The sequence below is a fragment of the Abrus precatorius genome, unplaced genomic scaffold (genome assembly GCF_003935025.1).
Source record: "Abrus precatorius isolate BTA unplaced genomic scaffold, Abrus_2018 Scaffold11, whole genome shotgun sequence".
Classification (NCBI taxonomy): domain Eukaryota; kingdom Viridiplantae; phylum Streptophyta; class Magnoliopsida; order Fabales; family Fabaceae; genus Abrus; species Abrus precatorius.
This window is the reverse complement of record NW_020874303.1, coordinates 13,784,705-13,802,733: the sequence shown is the minus strand read 5'-3', so window position 1 is coordinate 13,802,733 and position 18,029 is coordinate 13,784,705.

Below are 18,029 nucleotides of genomic sequence, written 5' to 3'. Positions count from 1 at the left end.
TACAAATCTTTCTTTCCTTGAATTTATTAACCCCAATCTCTAAATGAAATAGAATTTGCATGAAGGGAACATTGCTTAATGAACACTATTTTACCTAACGAAATTCTAATTCAAAATTGCTTAATTTTGATTAATCCTTGAGGTTGCTTAATCTTAGGGATAGAGATTGGAGCCCATTAAGATGCTTAATTTTAATTGGGATGTTAAAGTTAGTTTTCGCTTGTTAGATTAACTTAATTCAAGGGAAAGAAATGGGATTATTGAATCATTTGAAAGAATAATGATGGAACTCATTACTTGACTAGGGATTACTCATTTTAATTGACTGAATTTCATTAATTCACATTTCGTTCTTGATTTAAATTTGGAAATTGACAAACCTCCCCCCAATTTACTTGCTTTAAAATCCATGGTTACACTTGTTCGATGTATGTTCTCAACCAAAAATTCCTTGGAGATGACCTAGGATAACACCCTAGTACTGCATTCATTTCTTTGCATATTTGATGAGGATTAACGACAATCTTTTGCATGACGAGTAGCTAAATTCGTTTCATCAACTCTTCAGTTGCTTGTCAATGTTACCAAAAGAAACTTCTTCTTTTAGAAAATTTGATTAATTTTATTCTGAATAAAATTGATATTCCTAGTAAAAGGTTTATTGAAAAATTTAAAGGTTATCTGCTTACCTAAATGATAAGTAGAAATTCCTTCTTTCAAAATTTGAAGTGGGAAAAGAGCTTTAATAAAAGGAGTTTCCAGAATAACTTTGTTTTTCAAATTTTTAACAAGAAGAAAGTTTGTTTCAATCTTAAAACCTTGATTTTCAATGACAGCTTTAGATAATTTGTAATTAATCTTAAACTTCGAACCACTTGCAGTGCTGAGTTTTTCAGAAATTTTTTCAAAATATTTAGTAGGAATTAATCCTTCTAAAATACAATTTGAATCAACACCTGTGTTGAAAAGAGCCAAAGTATCAAGAACAAAATCATTAATAATGATTCTAATATTAATGTAAAATTTTTAAATTTTGACCTTGTTGATTAAATTCATGAAAATCTCTTTTGGATCACCAGAATCAATTTTCTTAGAATCATTCTTTTCAAGAGGTTTTTCTTCCACAACTTCATACTCATCATCATCTTCAAGTTGTGAAAGAATAACTTGATGAATTTATTATTGTTCATTGATCTCACGAGTCTCCTTTTTGAGATTATTAATCTTAATTTGAAGATCTTGTATAGTAGTTGGCTTGATATTAGAATTATTTTCTAATCTTTTGAAAATATTTGTGATATCAAACTTATTCGTAGTAAAAAGTTCTTTTGGCTTTTGTTTTATTTCTAAAACGTCTTTGAATTTGTTAAGAAAGTTTTTTCTTTCTTGAGGATCAGAAATAGAATTGATAGCTTCAAAAAGAAGATCTTGTTCTTTTGTTAAAACATTGATTTCTGGAGTATCATCACTATCAAAAGAAGAAACTTAATCATCATGTTGGATTTGGTTAATATCCTCATTGGATTCCTTAGCAGAATCCTCATCGGAGGATTCTATTAGAAGATTATTGATTTGATCTTCTATAGAAGGTTCAAGGTTGAGATTGCTAATCTTTTGGATGGTCTCACTCTTGAGCTTCTCTCTCTAAAAACTCTTTATCTTGTGTGAATGAAGGATGTCTCACAACATTGTCGACGACTTCTTATAAAGGAAATTGAAAAATACTATTTCTATAGTTCTGGTTAATTACCTAAACTATTTGCTACAAAACAAGTTATGATTCTTGTATGTCTATGTCGAAACAGTCATCTTTGTTTTGATCAAATTCTTCAATGATTGTATTAGATTGGGAATTTTTCTTTGTAAAAGACTCTGCTTCATCTTGACTTTGTAGAAGAAGAATGACATCTTTTAGATTATCCTTCAGTTTTTCTTTGAGTTGCATCCTGATAGGAAGGCTGCAATCTTGGACTTTTGGTTGATGAATTGGAAAGTTGCTGGATCAGCAAGCTTCAAGAATGCAGGATTAGTTGTGAAGAATTTATTAACTTCTGAAGGTCCTGCATGATCAGCATTAAATTGGTCCCACCATTTTACAAAGGAATACCTTTGAATTATAGGGAGAACTTTCTCATTTTCTGTCTTGCTATACTTGTATTTCCAAGAGAAAACCCAGGCTAAAGCAAAACCAGAAAAATACTTGAGATCTATATTAATCTTGGAATTAGGAGTATATCTATTTTTGAATAATTCAAATCCTTCTTTGATAGGAGAAGGAAAGATTGATTCAATGGGTCCGAAAAAATCCCACTATTGAATGAACCAATTTAGAAACTCAAAACTCTTGCCATAATCTTGAGTTTTCTTGAAATGGATTAACCAAGAATGTCTGTTAAGCTTGTTTTGATACTAGAAGACTCTGATAAAACCCAACTTCAAAGGTTTCTAGGATGTCTTAATTATGTAGGTGATTTTATTCCTCACCTTAACAATATCATTAAGCCTTTACATGATAGGCTTAAGAAAAATCCTCTTTCCTGGATTGACATTCATATTAATGTAGTCAGAGAAATCAAAACCAAAGTTAAGGAGATAAAATGTCTTTATCTCCCAATTCTCCAAGCCTTCAAAATTGTCAAAATTGATGCCTCTGACATAGGTTATGGTGGCATTCTCAAACAAAGAGTCAACTCTCATGAGCATATCATTGCATATACTTCAAAACATTGGAATTCTGCACAACATAATTATTCAACTATTAAAAAAGAAGTTTTGGCAATCATTTTATGCGTTTCAAAATTTTAGTCTGATTTACTAAATCAAAAATTTCTTATAAGAATAGACTATAAATCTGCCAAAGAAATTTTACAAAAAGATGTAAAAAATCTTGCCTCTAAATAAATTTTTGCTAGATGGCAAACAATTTTGAGTATTTTTTATTTCGAAATTGAATATCTTAAAGGCATTTCCAATTCCCTTCTTGACTAACTTACCCCTGAATATTTACAGGATAAATAGAATGTCTAGAAAGGCAATTACCTCTTCCAGAGGTGGAGCTACCAATAGAGGAAGAGTCAGATTAGCTCTGACTCTAAACAAATCAAAATCAAAATCTACATCAGCATATTCAAACTCAACTTCTTCAAGGTCATCCATCCCAATTGAGTCATCAACTCAAAAAAGTTGAGATTGCTAATCTTTTTCTTAAGCCTATAGTATTTACTAATATGGCTGGGCTTGCCATAGTTGTAACAAGTTACACCTGTTCTGGGTTTCCTAGGAACATTATTGAAGATGACATCTTCCCCAGGTTTCTCTGAGGGCTTTCTATTATACTTCTTTTTATAAGGTTTCTTATGAGTTTCAACAGCTTCCTTCTTAGGAGTCTATTTCTTCTTCTTGAAAGTGCAAGGAGGAAGACCAAATTATTCATAGAAAGAGTATATATATATAACCAATCTTTTTAACGATCAGGAGAAACATTCTCCTGAGATTACACCCAAACATAACCTCTTCGATGAAAAAGTTCGCTTCGAAGAAATCAATCAAAGTATGGATGACTAGACCATTCCAGAAATCCCTCAGGACACATTATATGTTCCTGAAGAACATTCCAAGAAAAACAATTTTAATTACATTATTAAGACTGTTGAGAACAATATTCCTTTAGGAAAAGATCTAGGAGAAGATTTTCATCTCCTGTCCAAATCATCCATAAATGAGCACAAGCGTAAATACAAATACCTCCACATAGGATGTGTCCAGGTAGCTATTAAGCCTCTCATAGACATAGGTATAGATGCTGCTATCCTAATGTGTCTTAGAGATGCTCGCCATAATGACTTTAACGACTCCCTTATAGGTACTGTCGAAACCAGTCTTGGCCAAGGACCAATTTATTTTAATTGTTTTCCTAACAAAACAGTGAGTCTTTTAGATGACCATATTCTTGACTCTCTATTCCTCAATGTATGCTTTCATGGGTTAAACATAAAAGAGGGATCTATTCCCAAAGCCTTAATCTATAGAATTCAGTACAAGGCCATGAACTCTTGTGCTTCTCGTGTCTTTCTCAAACCCCAAAGAGGTGAGACTACTTTGTTTATCACTGATATGACAAAGGCTAATGTGTCTCTCCCTAGGATAATCAAATGGGATGAAGTTTCCCTTCCCGAGAAATGGGTCTTGGACAAAGCTTCGCCTTGTGTCCCTAGGCTTGCTCCTCAAATAGAGAAAATTTCTCAGGACAATTCTGGGAAAGTTGAAATAACCTTTGATAGGAGAAATTCCTTTTTTTCTAGAGTTAATGCTTATAGTGGACGTTCTAGTTTTGCCTCTGCTAGGAGATCTTTTTCTTACAGGTCCCAATCTTCTAGGACTGATATTCCTAGATCCATTAACCATGACCCTTCTATAAACTTACAGGGTTTAGACACTTCTTCTAGGATTCCCAGAAATGTCTACCAAACTTCTGAAAAAGAAGAAGAGAATTAGAGTATCCAATCTCCAACCTACTCCTTCCTTAATGAGTCTTATGATGTTATCTCATAAATTCATTATTGATAAGGAAACCCTTAGGAAAGATTTCTACTATGAGGAATGGAAACCTCAAAGAGAGTGGTTCTTCCAAAAGTATAGGGGAAAAAACAGGTCTAATATCCAAGAGGAATTCTATCAATTTCTCAAAAAAGTCAAACAAAATATCCTATTCTTTGATTGGTACCATGCTTATACCATTCACAATAATATTGATTATCCATGGCAAGAGGACGTTATTAGTATTTCCTCTGCGAATGTTATATCTTAGCAGATGAAAGATAGACAAATAGTTCAAAGTGATTTGCCACCCATTACTCAATACCAATTACCAAATTTGAAAGATAAAAGCAGTAATTTTGTTACTGCTACCCCTTTCAAAACAAAAAACCCTGATGAGGCCATCACTCCCAATGACATCCAAGGCCTCATGGAACAGGCCAATTATACCAATAAATACCTCCAAATTTTAGGAGAAAAGGTCTCTGACAGATCTGTTAAACCAAAAGTTGAAGAAATAGCTTCTTCATCTACCCAATCTCAATTAGAAAAACCTTTGTTCAAACCTTTTAAGATTAGTGCCAAAGCCAAGCAGAAAATCTTAGAACTCAGGCAGAAAGAAAAAACCAGAGTGAATGAGGACAACCAGAATGAGTTACTTAGTAAAATTACTAGTCTTCTCACTACTGTCCCCGATACTCCTCAAACCTCTGAAGAATCTAGTGCCAAACCTAGAACTAGATCTCTTACCAAGACTGTCAATGCCATCTCCAAGACTGATTCAGAACATTATTCTGAAACAGATTCTGTCTTAGCTATCAATCCTATCAACAATTGAAAAAATTCTTCTAAACTTTATTATAATAGAGCTACTGCTCCTGATCTTATTTTAGAAGAAAAACAAGATTTTATTCAAAGTTTCAATTCTAATGATATTTATATTTGAAATATTGATGGATTATCCGAATATAATATTATCGCCAAACTCCAAAACATGTCGGTTGTCACCATGGGCTATTTTACCAATCAAAATATGCCTGAAGATACCATTGTTTATATTCTATTTGCTGGTTTTACTGGCCAACTCAAAGGTTAGTGGGATAATTATCTCACTGAAGCTGATAGAGAAAACATCCTCTCTGCAGTCAAAATAGATGATAAGGGAAAAACCATTGTCAGTGATAATAAGCGTCTCCCTGATGCAGTGTATACGTTGTTATACACAATATCCTAACATTTCCTTGGAGACCCTTCTCTTTGGAGAGAAAGATCCGGAGAACTCCTTTCAAACCTCAGGTGTAATTCTTTAGAGCATTTCAAATGGTATAAGGATACCTTCATGTCTAGAGTTTTAACCAGAGAAGACTGCAACCAAGCCTATTGGAAAGAAAAATATCTTGATGGGCTTCCTAAAGCATTCAGAGATCTCATTAGGAGCAAACTCTGAAGTCATTCTCCTACTGGAGAAATAAATTATGATAGTTATGACTATGGTCAACTTACTGCCATTATTATCCACAACGGTATCAAAGTTTGTCAAAAGGACAAACTTCAGAAACAACTTGCCAAAGAGAAGGCCTTGAGTAAGAAAGAATTAGGGTCCTTCTGCGAGCAGTTTGGCCTTCCATCTTGCTCCACCAAAAAGAAGAAATAAGCTCCCAAGAAAGAGACTGTTGAACCTTATAAAAAGCCTTACAAACGTAAGTACAATAGGAAACCTCCTTCCAAGAAGCAAGGGGAAAGTGTTATCCTACCAATATTCCAAAGAAGCCTACAACAGGTGTAACTTATTACAACTGTGGTAAACTCGGCCATATCAGCAAATACTGTAGGCTAAAAAAGAAAATTAGCAGCCTTAATCTTGAGCCTTCTATAGAAAACCAGATTAACAATCTCCTGATTGAATCCTCTGATGATGATTCTGTCAAAGAATCTGAGGAAGATGTCAACCAAATCCAAAACGATGATCAAGTTTCCTGTTTTGATAGTGATGATACTCCAGAAATAGGTGAGACTACTTTGTTTATCACTGATATGACAAAGGCTAATGTGTCTTTCCCTAGGATAATCAAATGGGATGAAGTTTCCCTTCCTGAGAAATGTTCTCTATTTGAGGAGCAGGCCTAGGGACACAAGGCGAAGCTTTGTCCAAGACCCATTTCTCGGGAAGGGAAACTTCATCCCATTTGATTATCCTAGGGAGAGACACATTAGCCTTTGTCATATCAGTAATAAACAAAGTAGTCTCACCTCTTTGGGGTTTGAGAAGGACACGAGAAGCACAAGAGTTCATGGCCTTGTACTGAATTCTATAGATTAAGGCTTTGGGAATAGATCCCTCTTTCATGTTTAACCCATGAAAGCATACATTGAGGAACAGAGAGTCAAGAATATGGTCATCTAAAAGACTCATTGTTTTGTTAGGAAAACAATGAAAATAAATTGGTCCTTGGCCAAGACTGGTTTCGACAGTACCTATAAAGGAGTCGTTAAAGTCATTATGGCGAGCATCTCTAAGACACATTAGGATAGCAGCATCTATACCTATGTCTATGAGAGGCTTAATGGCTACCTGGACACATCCTATGTGGAGGTATTTGTATTTACGTTTGTGCTCATTTATGGATAATTTGGACAGGAGGTGAAATTCTTCTCCTAGATCTTTCCCTAAAGGAATATTATTCTTAACAGTCTTAATAATGTAATCAAAATTGTTTTTCTTGGAATGTTCTTCAGGAACATATAATGTCTTCTGAGGGATTTCTGGAATGGTCCAGTCATCCATACTTTGATTTCTTCGAAGCGAACTTATTCGTCGAAGAGGTTATGTTTGGGTGTAATATCAGGAGAATGTTTCTCCTGATCATTAAAAAGATTGGTTTTAGTTGGAGAGGAGGAAGATGAACTAGAGTCAGAGCGGAAAGAAATGTGAGAGAAAGAGCGCAACAGTCTAGACATCATAAAAATACTTCTAGCACATCACCTTCATCTGGTTCCGTAACAATACACCTGTCAATTATTTATAACTTACTCGATTAGATCTGGTTATTTGTGGACTTTTTTTTTTTTAAATTTACAAATTCTGAAATTCTTTTACCATAGCCACCAGCTTCTTATGTTCTTTGTTTCTTTTGAATATAGCATCGTTGAATTAGCCTTACTGCCCCTTCACCATACAAGACTTACTGCTACAGCCCTATTCAAAAGAACTAAGAACTGTTGTACTTCCAGTAAAGGATTTTCATAAATAAAGAACTGTACAAAAGTAATATTCAGAACCATTGGTTCGTGGCGTTGTTATAGACAGGGACGACCATTACAAATCTCACCCGAAGGGCCTATCAGCTGTTCAGCCTATAAACCATGGTTACAAAAATTTCATAAAAGAATAATAAAGTCTAGATCCAGAAGAACATAGTTATAAACAATCAACAGTTATATTCCTACTTTCCCATCAGGCTCTGATACCAGATAACCCGAAGTGGATCAAAGAGAAAACAAATAACAGACTAAAAGAAAAGTAGACAGTAGCAGGACTACTAAATGAAATGCAAAATGTAAAGTGCAGAAATGTAGTATTAAAACATGTGAAACTAGAACGGCGGTAGAACCAGCACAGATCTAGTGGAGGGAGAAGAGAAGAAAACCAGACGACGGTAGTCCGAACAGAACCGGCTGAGAGGGAGAAGAGAGAAAAATAATTTGAAACAGCAAACTTTTATTAAAAAGATCAAAAGAGGGAAGGCTTACAAGGGATTGTATCTCTCAGAGCTTCTCTCTAATATCTCTCTAAGATTGCTAAATGAAAGGGTACCTCACAACATGGTCCAGGCCTCCTTTATAACAAAAATTAAGATACTGTTTAAATAGTTCCGGTAAGTAACTGGAACTGTTTCTACAGAGTAGGTCATAATTCTTGTATATCTATTCTGAAATAGTCATCTTCATTTTGATAGAAGTCATCTTCTTTGTTAGTATTAGATTCTTGTTTTGTAGAAGTTTCTGCTTCATCTTGATTCAACAGAAGAAGAACTTCTTTTAAGTTTTTCTTCATCTTATCTTTAGAATCGCATCCTGATAGGAAGGTGGCAATTTTTGCCTTTTGATTCAGAAATTGAAAGGTTGTAGGATCAGCAAGTTTTAGGAGTTTTGGATTATTTCCAAAAAACTCATTAACTCCTTGTGGTCCGGCATGTTCTGCATTGAATTGGTTGCACCATGTCTGTGAATCATAGGAAGGATGTCTTCTTCTTCTGTCTTGCTATACCTGTACTGCCATGAGAATACCCAGGCCATAGCAAATGCAGAGAAATATTTGAGATCTGCACCAATTCTATTAGGGGCATATCTGTTTTTGAAAGTTTCGAATCCTTCTTTTGCTGGAGAAGGAAGGATTGCTTCTAAAGGTTCAAAGAAGTTCCACCATTGGAGAAACCAGTTAGGGAAATTGTAATTTTGATTTTTGTTGAAATAAATCAACCAAGAATGTCGATTGAGTTTATTCTGGAACCAGAAAGTCCTTGTCCAGGCATCAATGTAGTCCCAGTAATTGTAGCCTACAGGGTCAAAAGGTTGTGAAATTTTTTTAAATGAATTTGGATCTTTTTCAAAATTCTTTGGCTATAGGATTTTTAAAATCTGTATCGTTGAGTGGGTGATTATTAAGGGATCTTTTTGGTCCTTATAGTGCTTAATAGAGACAGAATCTGAATCTATTAAAATGAATTCATAGAATTGTCTGGTTTTATTCAAGGCATATGGTCTAAAATAAAAACCAGGAGGGAAAGCTTTGGTAATGGCTTTGTAAGGATTTTTGTCCCAAAATTCTGGCTCCATTTGAATAACGGAGGAGAATTTACCTTTTGCCATGTAATGGTTGGTGTTTGGGGTTTTACCTTTTGGAAGATTAATGGCTTTTTCTGTTTTGTCAAGTAGACTTATTATCTTTTGTGATTGACTGAAGGATTAGATGATAGTGTTTAGGCTTGCTAAATCAATGTCCATCTCTTCATCAGATGCAATGTCTGCCCAGGATTTCTTCAGTAGGCTGCTTAGACTACCTTGCTGTATGGCTAGCAGTGTATTAACATGGAAAGCATAATATGCTTTGGTTTGTTTAACCCCTTTTATTTGGGATTGGGAAGAATCAGTCTTGTTGGATGAGTCTTTTTTAGGAATCACAGATTGCTGAGTAGATAACTCTACAACCTGGATTGCTTTCTAGGTGGATGACCCAGCCGGAGTGGATGACTCCGAAGAATTGGAACATGAGTCTGATGTAGCAGACTTTGGTCTTGTTTTATTAAGAGTCAGGGCAAGCCTAACTCTTCCTCCTCTGGTTGTTCCTCCCCTGGAAGGGGTAGTTGCCTTTCTAGGCATTCTACTTATCCTGTAAGTATTCACGGGTAAGGTAGTCAGGAAGAGAATTAGAGGTGCCTTTGAGATATTCTATATCAAAATCAAAAACACTTAAAACTGCTTGCTATCTTGCAAAAATTTGTTTTGAGGCAACATTTTTAACATCTTTTTGTAAAATTTATTTTGCAGACTTGCAGTCTATTCTAATAAGAAACTTTTGGTTTAATAAATCAGATTGAACTTTTGATACGCATAAAACAATTGCTAAAACTTCTTTTTTGACAGTTAAGTAATTCTGTTGTGCAGAATTCCAATGTTTTGAAGTGTATGCAATGATATGCTCATGAGACCCAATTCTTTGTTTGAGGATACCTCCGTAACCTATGTCCGAGGCATCAGTTTCAACAATTTTAAAAGCTTGAGGATTGGGAAGATAAAGGCAATTTATTTTTTTGACTCTATTTTTGATTTCTTTGACGACATTGGTATGAACATCAGTCCAAGAAGGAGGATTTTTCTTAAGCCTATCATGTAAAGGCTTGATGATGTTATTTAGGTGTGGAATAAAGTCACCTACATAATTAAGACATCCTAAAAACCTTTGTAACTGGGTTTTATCTAGGATTCTATTAGGAAATTTATTAGCAAATTCAATGGACCTGCTGATAGGAATGATAGTTCCTTGATGGATATTGTGACCAAAGAATCTAATGTTGGTTTGAAAGAGATTAATTTTAGACTTGGAAATAGCAAGTCCATTCTGTTTGATAATATTGAAGAAAACATTTATATGTTTAAAATGTTGATCAATGGTTTGGGAAAAAATCAAGACATCATCGATATAAACAATGACAAATTTTGAATAAGGATTGAAGATGTCATTCATAATTTTCTGGAACTCAGAAGGAGCATTTTTCAGACCAAAAGGCATAACATTCCATTCGTAATGCCCAAAGGGGACAGTGAAGGCAGTCTTGTACCTATCACTTTCACAAATTTGGATTTGCCAAAATCCAGATTTCATATCGAATTTTGAAAAGATCTTAGCAGAGTTTAATCTGTTAAGAAGGTTTTTTTTTGTTTGGAATAGGATGCCTAATCCACTGGAGAGCTTGGTTAAGAGGTTTGTAATTGATAACAAGCCTGGGAGTGCCTCTTTCGGTTTCTGCAGGTTTATTAATATAAAAGGCAGAACACAACCAATGACTCTTACTTTTTCTAATAAGATTTTTGTCTATGAGATCTTTGATCTCTTTCTGACAATAATGAAGGAGTTTTTCATTCATCTGGATGGGTCTAGCCTTAGTGAAAATTTGGCTATCTCTAAAACCTGACTCATAAGGAAGACTAACAATGTGCTTCTTCCTATTCCAGAAGGCGCTGGGTAAGTCAAAACATATGGAAGATTGTATGTTACCTAAAAGAGATTGGATTTTCTTCTGAAGTGAAGGATTTTGTAATTGTTTTTCAATGTTGGCAAAAGAAACTTCTTCTTTCAGAAAATTGATTTGATTGATTTTATTTTGAAAGGAGTTGATATTTTTAGTAAATGGTTTGTTGGAAAATTTGAAAGTTATTTGCTTCCCTAAATGATAAGTGGAAATACCATCTTTTGAAATTTGTAGTAAGAAGAGGGCTTTTATAAAAGATGTTCCCAAAATAACTTCATTTTTTAGATTTTTTACAAGGAGAAAGTTTGTTTCAATCTTAAGTCCTTGATTTTCAATCACAGCTTTAGAAAGTTTATAATTAATTTTGAGCTTCGAACCACTAGCTGTACTGAGTTTTTCAGAAGTTTTCTCAAAATATTTTGTAGGAATTAAACCTTCTAAAATACAATTTGAATCAGCACCTATATCTAAGAAGGCTAAAGTATCAAGAACAAAATCATCAATAATGATTCTGATATTAATGTAAAATTTTTGAATTTTGACCTTGTTGATCAAACACATAAAAGTTTCTTCTAGATTACCAGAATCGACCTTCACAGAATCATTTTCTTCAGAAAGTTCTTCTTTCTCAATATCAGATTCATCATCTAATTGGGAAAGAATAACTTGATGAATTTGTTGTTGATTTTTAATCTCTCTAATCTCTTTCTTGAGGTTGTTAATCTCAACCTGGAGATCCTGAATAGTGGTTGGTTTAATATTAGAATTCTTTTCTAACCTTTTAAAAATATTTGTAATGTCAAATTTATTTGTAGTAAAATATTCTTTAGTTTTAGGTTTAATTTCTAAAACTTCTTTGAATTTATTTAGAAATTCTTTCCTTTCTTGGGGATCAGAAATGGAACTTATTACTTCAAAAAGAAGATCTTGTTCTTTTGTCAAAACATTGATTTCTAGAGTATCATCATTATCAGAAGAGGAAACTTGATCATCGTTTTGGATTTGGTTGACATCTTCCTCAGATGCAATGTTTTGTGATATATATATATATATATATATATATATATATATCACAAGTCAGCACACCATTGCATATCCTTCATAGAATAATTCTTTACCTTCTCTTTTAATTTCGCACTCTCTATTACACTATGATTATAGAATTACGTTGTCTTCAATATTTCATGAGGTATTACATAACTAGGCAAATAGTCGCTGGTTAGCCTATACATGATGAAACGATTTTTACTACTCGTCATGCAAAAGATTGTCATTAATCCTCATCAAATATGCAAAGAAATGAATGCAGTACTAGGGTGTTATCCTAGGTCGTTGATGAATCCACTTTTTATTATATTTTTTACTTGCCTTTTTTATGCTTCTTGATAGAAAAAATGGACTTAGATAGTGAAAATAATATAGAAATCACATTTTGAATAAATATCATAGGTTTATTAATTTTTGGTTAATTTGCATTTAATTACATAGATATAGATTGCAATTTTAATTATCTTGATGATTTTGCAGAATGCCCAAGTTAAATTTGAGAAATCTTGGTCCTTGGATGAAAGTTGCCCACAAAGTAGCCACTTTGAGGAGCAAAAGTAGCAACTACAGCAAGCCTGGGCATTAAAGGTCCCAAAGTAGCCACTTTGAGGAGCAAAAGTGGCAACTCCAGAAGCTCCAGGGACGCCAATTTTGAAGCATGATGCGCGTGGTTACTATGGGCTCTCATAGTAGCTACGCGCATCCAAAGTAGTTACTTTGAAGACCAAAAGTGGCAACTTCAGAAGCCCCTGGACGCTGATTTTGAAGCCTTCCTGCGCGTGGTTACTATGGGCTCTCATAGTAGCTACGCCCATCCAAAGTAGCTACTTTCAGCACAAATAGTAGCAACTCCAGAGAAGCGGCATTCCTTGCATTCTGCGCGTGGACACTTTCAAGGCCCAAAGTGGACACTTTCAAAGGCAAAAGTGGACACTTTGGTGACATGTCATCCACTATAAATAGATTTTAGGAATTAGGGTACGGGACTTTTGACACTTTACACAATTTTTCTTTGCCAAATTAGGATATTTTCTTACGACATTGGAGTCTCGGGTGACAACTAAGGATCCTCTATAGGTTTTAATTTCCAATTTCTCCTTTGATTGTTGTTGGATTTACATTAATGATGTTTACGTTCTTGCATTTCTTTCTCTTATTCGTGAAGCCCATCCATATGGAGGGCTAAACTTCCTTGTAATTCCTAGTCAATGCACATGAATCTTGAATTCTTGGGATTAATTGCAATACAAATCTTTCTTTTCTTGAATTTATTAACCCCAATCTCTGAATGAAATGGAATTTGCATGAAGGGAACATTGCTTAATGAACCCTAATTTACCTAACGAAATTCTAATTCAAAATTGCTTAATTTTGGTTAATCCTTGAGGTTGCTTAATCTTAAGGATAGAGATTGGAGCCCATTAAGATGCTTAATTTTAATTGGGATGTTAAAGTTAGTCTTCGCTTGTTAGATTAACTTAATTTAAGGGAAAGAAAGGGGATTATTGAATCATTTGGAAGAATAATGATAGAACTCATTGCTTGACTAGGGATTACTCATTTTAATTGATTGAATTTCATTAATTTACATTTTGTTCTTGTTTAAAATCCGGAAATTGACAAACCTCCCCCCAATTTACTTGCTTTAAAATACATGTTCACACTTGTTCGATGTATGTTCTCAACCAAAAATTCCTTGGAGACGACCTAGGATAACACCCTAGTACTGCATTCATTTCTTTGCATATTTGATGAGGATTAACGACAATCTTTTGCATGACGAGTAGCTAAATTCGTTTCATCAGTCGTCTCTAAGGAATTTTTGGTTGGGAACATACATCGAACAAGTGTAAACATGTATTTTAAAGCAAGTAAATTGGGGGGAGGTTTGTCAATTTCCAGATTTTAATCAAGAGCAAAGTGTAAATTTAATGAAATTCAATCAATTAAAATGAGTAATCCCTAGTCAAGCAATGAGTTCTATCATTATTCTTTCTAATGATTCAATAATCCCCTTTCTTTCCCTTGAATTAAGTTAATCTAACAAGCGAAGACTAACTTTAACATCCCAATTAAAATTAAGCATCTTAATGGGCTCCAATCTCTATCCCAAAGATTAAGCAACCTCAAGGATTAATCAAAATTAAGCAATTTTGAATTAGAATTTCGTTAAGTAAATTAGGGTCCCTTCATGCAAATTCCATTTCATTCAGAGATTGGGGTTAATAAATTCAAGGAAAGAAAGATTTGTATTGCAATTAATCCCAAGAATTCAAGATTCATGTGCATTGACTAGGAATTACAAGAAAGTTTAGCCCTCCATATGGATGGGCTTCACAAATGAGAGAAAGAAATGCAAGAACGTAAACATCATTAATGTAAACTTAACAAAAATCAAAAGAGAAATTGAAAATTAAAACCTATAGAGGACCCTTGGCTGTTACCCAAGACTCCAATGTCGTAAGCAATTATCCCAATTTGGCAAAGGAAAAATGTGTAAAGTGTCAAAAGTCCCGTACCCTAATTCCTAAATCTATTTATAGTGGATGACATGTCACTAAAGTGTCCACTTTTGCCTTTGAAAGTGTCCACTTTGGGCCTTGAAAGTGTCCACGCGCAGAATGGAAGGAATGCTGCTTCTCTGGAGTTGCTACTATTTGTGCTGAAAGTAGCTACTTTGGTGCGCGTAGCTACTTTGAGAGCCCATAGTAACCACGCGCAGGAAGGCTTCAAAATCAGCGTCCTGGAACTTCTGAAGTTGCCACTTTTGGTCTTGAAAGTAGCTACTTTGGATGCGCGTAGCCACTTTGAGAGCCCATAGTGACCACGCGCATCATGCTTCAAAATTGGCGTCCCTGGAGCTTCTGGAGTTGCCACTTTTGCTCCTCAAAGTGGCTACTTTGGGACCTTTAATGCCCAGGCTTGCTGTAGTTGCTACTTTTGCTCCTCAAAGTGGCTACTTTGTGGGCAACTTTCATCCAAGGACCAAGATTTCTCAAATTTAACTTGGGCATTCTGCAAAATCATCAAGATAATTAAAATTGCAATCTATATCTATGTAATTAAATGCAAATTAACCAAAAATTAATAAACCTATGATATTTATTCAAAATGTGATTTCTATATTATTTTCACTATCTAAGTCCATTTTTTCTATCAAGAAGCATAAAAAAGGCAAGTAAAAATATAATAAAAAGTGGATTCATCAATACACACAGATACAATGTATACAATAACAGAGCCCTTAGGAAAGGCATAGTTAGGAATCCAGTCAAGAAATGAGTGTGACACCATGTGACTCATTCACTCTTAGAAAGAGTATGTACACAACCATGCATGTTGTTCACCATCATACGTTTTTCCCAGATATTTATATCGTCTTCGAACTCTATGCCCCCAGTGTATCTCTGTAACTATTTACACTAGACTTAAATAACACTTTGTGCCAATCTATATTCTCTATTCATCTTATCCTCATCATACAGTCTCAAGATCATGCTTAATAAAATACTTACAGACTAAGTCCATTTTAATCGCAGCCTCAGATTGTAGTTCCAATCACCAAGTCATGCTTAATAACACCATTAATCAGTCATCATCATCCAACATCTTTCAAATATATACCAATACTCATTCAGACATTTCCAAACTCACAAGTATACTAGTACATACAAACACTTTTATGTACCTCACATAATTTCATCAATTTATCATATTCATACAAACCAAACAATCAAATGGATATCTCATTCATTCTCACCACAAATAGGGATGAGAATCGGTTAGGCTGGAGGTTAAACGGGTCAGGCCTATTACATAAAACTAGAGTCTGAGCCTAGGCCTATGACTTGGCATAGACCAAATTTTTAGACTTAGCTTGATTCCACCTAGCACCAAGTATTAGCTATCTGAGTAAATTCAAAATGACGTAAACCACCTTCATAAACAAACCACGTATCAATAAAGCTAAACTCAAATCTTATTGTAGAGAAAATACAAGGAAAAAGGAGAGATTTATATACTAATGATGAAACCCAAACAAAGAGCAAGTTAAATGTATGTTGTCACGACATGAAAGCATATTTCACAGACTTGTCACAACATGAAAGCATGTTTCACAGACTTACATGAGATACAAAAATAAAATGTTGCTTGTTTACCATGGAGTGTTGTGCGAGAATGCGACATTGAATTTGTAAAATTGATACAAATTAAAAGAGAAAAACAATTTCCTACATCAATTAACAGTAAAACTGATGTAAAAACTTATGTATTTTACATATTTTACCACCTTTTTTTACATTAATTGTTCTATAAATAAATGTAAAAAATTCTTTTAACATTAGTTTCTTTTAAAAATAATGTAGCAGATACTTTTTACATTAATTATGATATAATTGATGTAAAAAATTTTCATCAATTTAAAAATTGTCTCTACCTTTTTTTTAAAATGATTTTTCTTTATAATTGACATAAATCTTATTATATAATGTTATTTTTGCACTAATGCTTAAGCAAACAAATAATATTGACATTAGATATTATATGTGTCTTTTTATTGGAGATACTCTTATAAACAAATTATAATCCTAATTAATATAAGAAATTATTTTTCTTTTCAACTTAATAATTTTGTTTTATTTAAATTTAACATTTTTTAATTTTATTTTGTCTATTTGTAAATGTTGAATATTTTTTTAGAGTTCTTGTTTTCATCTTTACTGGTAACAAAATTGAACAAGTTTGAAAGAAATGATGTTTCTATACTATACATTTTTAAAGAATAAATTAAGTATAACAAATTCTTCGACATATATTGAGATAAGAACAATTTATGTTCTTTCGCATTTCCAAATACAAAATTTTATTTATTATTGAATTTGCTTCTCCAAATGAAATAATATAATTTTTTTCTTTTATTTGTATTGTTCTGATATTTTATCGTACTTAAATTAATTGTTTCAATTTTTTTAATTATTCATTAAAATATATTACTTAGTCTAATAAAAGTTCCATACTTCTACAAAAATTTAAAAAATAGACAAGATTCTATCTATTTGTTTTAACAAAATTTTGCTCGTGAAAATCGTCTATTCTTTAGATAATAATTTAATGTGGAACGGATCTCTAAAATTTACTTCTGAAAACAATTCAATATCGAACTACTCTCTAATATCCATTAACCATTTTTCAATCTTATTTCTGATGCACTTAGTCTTATTCTATTTATTTACACTAATCTCAACAATTTCTTTACTTTTAAAATCAACTAACAGCTTTCACTGCTTTAGCACGTCGATTTGCATGGAGACCATTAATGTTGAGACTTTGTCGGCAAAGATCTTTTTGTTCTTTTCTTGTCAGCAAAGCAGAATGGAATATATATAAAAATATAAAAGTAAAAATTTAAAAATATTTATATTTAGTTTAAATTTAAATATTTTATGAATATAATTAATTTTATGTTAGAATAAAAAAATTTACATTTAAATTTATATAAAATCTTATTTCTACAGAGCAGAGAGTAAATTACTATTTGATTTGTTCTTTTCCCGTCGGCAGATCTCAGAGTGGACCTGTGTATGTTGCGGCTGTGAGTTTACTGTTTAAGGCAAGTGTGTGTTTGCGGCGCATATATATATAATCAAATGAAATAATGGCATTTTAGTGATATTAAAAAATATTTTTTTTTGTTTG